Source organism: Temnothorax longispinosus, chromosome 11, assembly GCF_030848805.1.
Source record: "Temnothorax longispinosus isolate EJ_2023e chromosome 11, Tlon_JGU_v1, whole genome shotgun sequence".
Lineage (NCBI taxonomy): Eukaryota > Metazoa > Arthropoda > Insecta > Hymenoptera > Formicidae > Temnothorax > Temnothorax longispinosus.
The window spans coordinates 6,047,295-6,056,255 of record NC_092368.1 but is presented as its reverse complement, the minus strand read 5'-3'; the positions used below and the strand labels follow the sequence as shown (position 1 = coordinate 6,056,255).

Below are 8,961 nucleotides of genomic sequence, written 5' to 3'. Positions count from 1 at the left end.
TATGTATAATAACAATAAGTTTATCTTGCTTCCATTCGCATTGTTAGTACTTTGTTAGTGACATTGTTACATAAGTCTGCATGTGTGTGTTGAATATCATTATTAAATGATTAATTATTTTAAAGAAAATAACAGTTATTTTTTAATTTTGTTAATGTAGAAAAATGTTCTTTTATAAATCTGAAATATCGAGAGCTCTGTGTTCTTCTATTACCACGTGGCACACACGTGCACGAGCACAAAAGAAAGAACATAAAAAATTACACAATTTAGATTGCTCACATTCGCCAGAGTTACGCTTAATTTCTAAATGACTATAAAATTCCATTCTACAATAGTCGTAAGAGTAGATGTAAGACGCGTAAACAGCCCAGGTAGCACATATTATTTTCATATACGTTTTTTGAGCGAATACATATAGTTTCATAAGAACCATTAAGAAACGTTTGAACACAAATGTTTTTGAAACCATGGTTTAAGAAACATATTTTTTACGTTTCTACAGTTAACAAAAATATCTATATTTGTTAAATTTTTTTTTTCAAAATTATAATTTGCTTTATCTATATTTATAGTAGCTTTAATCGTCTTTTTTAAAACATTTAAATTTATATTGCACTAATAATTATTGCACAAAATAAATCATTTTATCCACGCACATATATCCACTTATTTACTTAAATTAATTTTGTCCTACCGGTCTTAATCTATTTGTCATCAGACAAATCTGAGCTTAGAAAACTTCCAACACTTGCAAAATAATCGTTCTGCTGAACGTGGCCAGGCTATGTAGGACCAATAAAATACCGTTATACCAAGAAACACAATGGATCCGATCACAATAAAACCGAACGGACGGTCAGGCCGTGCTACCTGAGCGGCGCGTCATGCAGCTACATGTGCGACCCGACGCGGCGCGGCGCCCCGCGCCCGTCCAACGAATGCATTTACTTTCTGGGCTATAACTTTGTAATTTTTTTGGAAATTCCACTTGAAATTTTCACCGGACATTCTTAACATATCAAACATGAAGAAAATGTAAAAATTGATTTTTCGGACTTTGCAGGTGTATATTCCCCCTTAACTTGTTGCACGCCCTGGTAACCATCTCCGATAGAAAACGATTAAAAATGGCTATATCTGTATCGTTTTTAATCGTATCTTATCGGTTCTATCGTTGCATATTTAGAAGACAGATAAAACATTAATCGTATCGAATCGGTTTCTATCGTTTTAGATTCGAATAAGAAAATAGCTATACAAATTTTATAGTTATGAATCGTTTTCTATATGTACAATTATTGCCCGTCTGAATCAATCGTACATACACATAATATATATCGTTATTTATGGTAATAATTTTATTGTATGTATTAATACGGATATATAAGAATAAAATGATAGACAACTCATCGATATTTATATGACTTAACCGAACCGATACATCTATCGTTTCTTATCAGGATTTTCTGACATACAACTTATCACCTTCTTTACGGCAGCAAATCGGTTCGTTTTCTATCGTATATCAATGATATAAATTGAATCGTTTGAAAGCCTTCTACTTTGCATATGTTTTTATAAGGTTAAAACGATAGACATTTTGTCGATATTTATACGACTTAACCGAACCGACACATCTATCGTTTCTTATCAGGATTTTCCGACAGACAACTTATCATCTTTTTTACGGCAGCAAATCGGTTCGTTTTCTATCGTATATCAATGATATAAATTGAATTGTTTGAAAGCCTTCTACTTTGCATATGTTTTTGTAAGGTTAAAACGATAGACATCTCGTCGATATTTATATGACTTAACCGAACCGATCAATCTATCGTTTCTTATCAGGATTTTCCGACGGACAACTTATCATCTTCTGTACGGCAGCTAATCGGTTCGTTATCTATCGTATATCAACGATATTAACCGAATCGTTTAGAAGCAGCAGACGGAAAAAATGTCTATGAAAATCATATTTCGTGAATACCCAGACAGCACCATGTCCAAAATCGGGACATAAGACGTCTTTTAGATGCCTTTTCGATTTTCATACATCTAATAATTTAGATTTATAAAAAACTATAAATAACTACAATTTTTTATACTTTTTCACAGAAAGCTATGAATTTTTATGAAAAATTAAGTTGAATATACCCATTTCTACACGTGCTATTTTTACGCCAAAAGAGCTGAATTAATTTTGATACTTTTTTTATAGAAAATTATGAAAAATAATTTCAATCATATGTTAGATAAACCTTTCATGGAATTTTAAATAATAAATTAAACGCCAGTCTGTAATTAATCTTAATTTATTAGAAATATATTTTATATAAGTGTACAAATATGAAGAATTATGAACAGATACATTTTGTTCTTTAACTGATAATTAAAGTAATATTAATATATAATTATAGCTTTTCACAAAATAATGAAGCTTTTCACAAAGTTTCATCGAAATCGGAGGGGGGCCGTTTTCGGAACTTTATCCTTATAATGTTTCAAAATGGTTCGGCATTGTACAAAGGTCACATTCCAATTCGACGACCACAAGTTTACGTTTTACTAGCTGAATCGGAATTATTTTTTCATCTTGTGCTTTGCTAGTAACTTGTAACATATATATGATTTATTCTTAATTGATTATAGACCGCAGGCATGGTTGTCAGAACTTTAAAAACGACAAAGCAACATTTATTTACAATAATAAAACTTAATATTTCGATAATTGTACCATCGTCTAATTATACTACAGAATCGTTAGTTTTAATAGTTTTACTAGCTGTACTCTGCAGTGTGGAACACAATTCCGCTAAATATGCACCTTTCATGTACATGTACTTTTTCATTATTCGTGAAATTGTTATAATAGTTACTATGACATTCTAACAAGCTATAATATTTATCCGCATTTTGTACTAATTTTGGAGCACCTGAAAATGTTGCACCATTCTCCGCCGTTACATCATTATTATTAACCCTATTTCTTCCAACCATGCCCTTTCGTGTCTTACGAGTTTATCAAAATTTTGGTGGGACACGAAAGTGCATGGTTGGAAAATTACGTCAGTGTTGTGTGAAAGCTATTAACATTTTGAAAAACGCGTGGGACTCGAAAGTGCATGGTTGGAGGACTAATGTGCCAGAAAAAACGTTGGAGGAAATAGAGTTAATAAAATATTTATTTCTAGAAATAATTGATTTACAAAATACAGAGCATTTTTCAGAGATCTTCAAATTATTAATGTAGTTTTCATACGCAGCACGTTTCAAATATCTGTTAACCATATACCTTATAACCATCTGCTCGTCTACACTCTTAGGGCTACTAACTTCTTGCTTCAATATATGTATATGTTACTTTCGTAAGGAAAAGTCGAAGTCGCTCAAAGAGGCCCGGATTGCAATACTGAATGGCATAAATGCAGTGCGCTATGAATATTAAATGTCATCGCAGACTTACCATAATAAATTTGGCACTCTCCAGCAAACTTAAATAAATCAATTTCACATGCTTTAAAATCATTTTCAGAAATTGTTGGTTGCAAAAGAATATGTATACTACGGACAAAAAGTAAAAAAGACTCAAGTAGCTCAGGTTTTAAAATACCCTTTAAGCAAGGAATACTATAAAATAAGAGCCAAGACCGCCATTCTGCAGCCTTCCATTGATGTCGGTCATTTAAAGATCGAGGGGAACGATATATTGATTGCGGTGGCTTAATATTTAGTAACCGCTCATTTATTTCTTTTCTATTCGAGGGTTTTAGGTAGTATGACGTACCTGGGAATAGTCCACAGTTCCCATATTTGACGTGTTACGCCTAAAATCATGCCGTGCATGTAGTCTATCGGAAAGCCCCATATGCAATCAAAATAAGGCAAATCGGCCATAATCGTCGTTCCTTTTACACCTTCGATTGCCATTCACGCGGCCATCAAAGATAGCTCTGCGGCGAGCACGGTGGCGCAAACGATTCGGGAGAGTTTTTTGGCGTTCTGGCCGGGTTCCGTGGGATGCGCACCCTTGATCCCCAGCATCGCCAAGCACGCACTTTGCGCCGGCAAACCAGTACCACCGCCCACTGTGCCGACTTCTAGGCTGGGCATCGTGCAGGTAATGTGCAGATCCTTGTTGTCCACACCACCCGGTTCCATCACCGTTATACAGTTACTGCTGCTAACGTTCTGTGCTGGATCTTGTCCAGTTGCGATGAAAATTGCGGTCACGGTATTTGCGGCGTGCGCATTGAAGCCGCCCATGCTGCCTGCCAAGGCTGAACCTATCAAGTTCTTCTTGATATTGAGCCTGACGAGTTTGCGCATCGAGGTCTTCAGCACGCGCGACACGACGTCCGCAGGTACGATTGCCTCGCTCACCACGATTTTACCCCTACCCTCAATCCAGTTGACAGCTGCGGGCTTTTTATCGGTGCAGAAATTCCCACTGAGGGAGAATATCTCCATTTCCGGAAAGTAGGTCTGTAACGTCTGCAGAGACCTCTCCGTCCCCTTGGACATCATATTCATCCCCATAGCGTCACCGGTCGGGCCGACAAAGCGTAGATGCAGGTCCCGGCCGGCTACTTTCTGGTCGATCTTCGTCAGTCGAGCAAATCTGCTGGTTTCCTCAAAGCTGTCCTTTAGTTTCTAAAAGTTTTCCGGCTGTTTTATCCACGACATCGCTTCGTACATGCGCTCAATGTTCGGGAATTGCACTACAGGTGCTCGAGTCATCTCATCCTTAATTACGCGAGTTTTCACGCCGCACTTCAAAAGCGCGCGGTTGCCGCGATTTGTAGAGGCCACCAAGCAGCCCTCCGTCGTTGCCATCGGCACGTAGTACTTCTGGTCGTCGATCAGCAACGGCCCGACGCTACCAACCGGTACCGAGACGTACCCGATGACATTTTCGCAGCAGGCGCCAAACACCTTGCTGTAATCGTAGTGTCGGTATGGTAAGTCGGTCATTTCCTCGGTGAATTTTTCGGCGTCACCCACGACGAGACGCCTGATGTCAACACCGCGCTCCAAGTCTCCTACCGCTTTTTCCAACTGGTACGCAGCTATGTACTTGGGTTTCACCAGTTGCATTACCTCCTCGTTCGTCAAGGCACTGGCTCCAAGCTTATATAAACATACAAGAATATATATAATTATATTATACATATACTAATACATTACATATTATTATCTTATTATCTATTATTATCATTATATATTATTTTCTTACCTCTGACTTATATATCTCGAGACACTCTTCCACGCTCCGGAGAGCTTCGGACTTTTTCGGTGAGTCAATTTCGGAATTGCTCGCACCATGGTATATCGCGTCGGTCTGTACCTCCTTGTCAACGCACTCTACATCGTTCTCATTACCTCAGCCACCACCCACGCCGGACAGAGTCATCGTGGTACCCATATCGTCCAGATTAGTTGAACCGTCGAGTAGCTTCACTTTCTCTTCCACTGTCGTCTCCTCCGCCTCATCCTCCTCTTCCTCCTCCTCTTTGCATCTCAGCTGTCTGTCGACCACATCGCTTCTATCCTCGAAAAAGATGAACTTTATCACCAGCGCTAACACCAGTATCAATATCACAATGTTGTCCGTGCTGGCTGATAGCCAAGTCAGGTGTTCCTTCAGTTCGGAACTCTCGTGATCGGAACCGTTTACCGCGTCCGAGCTCGTGGATGTCGCTGCCCTTCTCGTCGTGTACTCGGCTTCTTCGCTCTTAAAGGGCCAGCGGCTGCAATATGGAACAGGCAATTAACATAAATCTAAATTATAAATAAATTAAAACAATCTAGATAATTATATAAAGCAGAATAGATATTTTATTACTATAAAATAAAACTCTTCCAATGCAATATGGAAATTATGGATGTAAATGCACAATCCTAACGAGATGACAATTGAGATCGCAAATCGTAATTGTGTGAAAATATTTAAGATTAAAAAATTATTAGAATGTTTACGTAAAAACTGCCTCATATGTATACACCACGATATAATGATGGTTATGATAATGGACAAATGAGAGAAAGTCGTTTTGTGAACGAAACACGAAGCCCACGAAGCGAACGCAACAACAGTTTTTCGCAAACTAAAACGTATTATAATTCAGAATGATAACTGGTAGCACAACGGAGAGAGAATATTCGAAGTATTCTGTACCACCACCACCACTCTATAACTACGATTGAAAAAATACTGTAATTGTTAAAATATGACTTTTTAGATTTATTTGTTTTTTGTCGAAAGTAAAACCGTGAAAATCCAAAGTTACATCCAAACTATAGTTTCATATATAGTTTTTCATATATTATAATATATGAGATTTACTTCTTTAATTTTTATAATGGCAGTTTGATTAAAAAAAACCGTCACAATTTTTTTCTAAAAATATATTTAGAATTCTATGAAATAGAGTCCATTCGATTTCGCCTCTTATCCTTGTAAATATCCACTTGAGAATATCCGAGACGAGAATGATGAAATTATATGAATGACTTTTTCTCCCATTGCGAGATTATTTCGTTCGTACTGCGATAGCTGACAACTCTTTGAAAACGTCCAAACTTCTTGCTCGATAAGATCTTGCTTCCTGTGGAAAGCTTCATTGAATATGGATACTTCATTGAATAGAAGTCTATATCCAAATGCTAATGTTTACAGATGAACCTGACCTGACGTCAAAATTAGGCGTTACAAACTGTTTGACAAAGACGGCGCAAACATAAAAAAAGTAATGGGGGTCAGATACAATAGCTCTTCGGCCACGGTTTCCTGCTCTGCCGCGTGTGTACGATATACTTTGTCGTACACAGCCGCTTTATATTCTAAAGTTTGCATCAAGGAAAAGAAGAAGGAAAAAATCCCTTCTTTTTGTTATATCATCACAAGAAACAATAAAAATGTATACCTGTTGACATGTACTACAAATAGGCCGGCGATCATGATAATTTTGACTCGCTCCACCACAGGATTCGGTTTTATATCCTCCTCGTTTAACTGCATTATAAATTTGTCTGCGCTCAGTTGGCCCATATTATTACTCCCGCGAGAAAGCTGTAATACAATAGCGTCCTTTACACAAATACAAATTTAATGTGTATATAATTTTTATCGCATACGATATTGGACAATTTAATTCTTCGTCTTTTCGGCGTTTTCTCTATTTGATTGAATATCATATCGATCCCATTTCACTTATTATAATTATTGTCAAAAATATTTTATAAGTTAATGGTTTATATAAGTTATGGTATATTTTTTAATTATTAAGTATATTTTTTAATTATGTTAAGGGTTTTTCAAGATGTCTAAATTAAAAAATTGTTTCAGACTTATTTTAGACCCATTTTTTACACTAAAAAATAATCCCCTTTTACAACTGCAAATTCAAAAAATTGTGGATAGAGCAATTTGATAAACGGAATCGTATTCAGTGTTCAGAAGACTACGGAAAACGATTATTCTCTTTCTTATGCTCGAAAAAAGAAGGAATTTTTTGTTGAACAGTGTAATCTACAAACAGCTTGTACAAATTAAAAATTTTAATTTAATTCTCATACATACGTTTGTCAAGCAACGTAATAATAAACTGTATGAACGTATGAACAACAACTTTTTGCGATAAAACTTTAATGTCAGCCGTTACTGGATAATTAGAATTAATAATGAGTGCAAATACGTAATCGTCTAAAAACTTATGCAAAACTTAATACATTTTATATGCAGTTTCAATATAAATCATTATTCTATAATGAATTATGTAGGTAATACATAAACAATGAAAGTTATTTTAAGCGTTATTAATTTTCTTACCTAAAATGTATTTGGATCCCATTTTTTGCAAATTGCGGAACTGATGATAAGTAAATAGCACCGCCAGGCAACATATTATCGTCATTACTATAATGTCAGCCGTTTTTAGATCCTATCGAACAATATGCATACGTTAGGAATTTTTTCTATCAGAGTAGACAAAAAAGTATGAATTAAAAGAAACAGTAACGCACAAAAAAATTTTGTTTGATCTTGCAGTCAAAATTATGTCATAAGATATAGAAATAATATATACAAGGGTCTCGGTAGTAATTTTTCTTGTCATTATGTCATAAAAATTTCTAGCAACACAAATGGATTTCAATGCAACTCACTTCTTCTACAATAAGAAATTGAATATTTCAATATAATCGCTGCCCTTTGACTACTATACATATTCGAAATACGTTTGAATTGTTCGTGTGACACACTTATGTAACTGATCACAACGCCTTTCAACATAATGCCACTAGAGACTATACAAGTAACAACTCAGTGAAATGTAAAAACTTTCTATGGCGCTAGATTCGAAAGAAAAAAATTAGGAGGCATTACCTATACTTTCGTAATGCGACCCTCGTAAATAAATATCTTTTAATAATTCGATCTAATACAACATATTCATATACCTATACAAAACATCGTAAAAATCATGACTTTATGTGACAGAAGTTGACGTCCTTAAGAAAATGATCGAAGCGTGGAATTTCACACGACGATCTCCTGCTCACCATGGTATTGCATTTGTTGTGACGGCAGTACGTAGCACCGGACAAGTCCTCCCCGCGTGCCCCTTCCTGTCCACTTCTGGTCTCCCTGTTAAGCATACACGCCGTCAAAGTAAGGATCGTCACGATCACCTCCAAGGGATGACCGGCGCAGAACCGGCCGTGTTTTTCGAATACGTGAGCCAGCATCTTTGATGGTTCTCGTGAAAAAAAAGTCCTTCCAAAATCTGCAACATATTGATCGCGTGTTTCAAGTCTTAATAACTTATCGAGGGAAATGGAGAAAAGACGGGCGATTTAAAGATTCATCGCGCGCTTCTTTGGTCAATCCTGAGTAGCGATCACGTAACTTTTATCGTAGGGCGGAAACATGAAAAGTAAAAAGTTTCATGTAACTATCTC

The 8,961-nt window shown here is 36.4% G+C and overlaps 1 pseudogene; it reads right to left on the bottom strand.

Annotated features, from left to right (window-relative positions):
- Nucleotides 1–2,345: 2,345 nt before the first annotated feature.
- Nucleotides 2,346–8,748, bottom strand: LOC139822270 (3-hydroxy-3-methylglutaryl-coenzyme A reductase-like; annotated as a pseudogene).
- Between the last annotated feature and the right edge of the window lie 213 nt (nucleotides 8,749–8,961).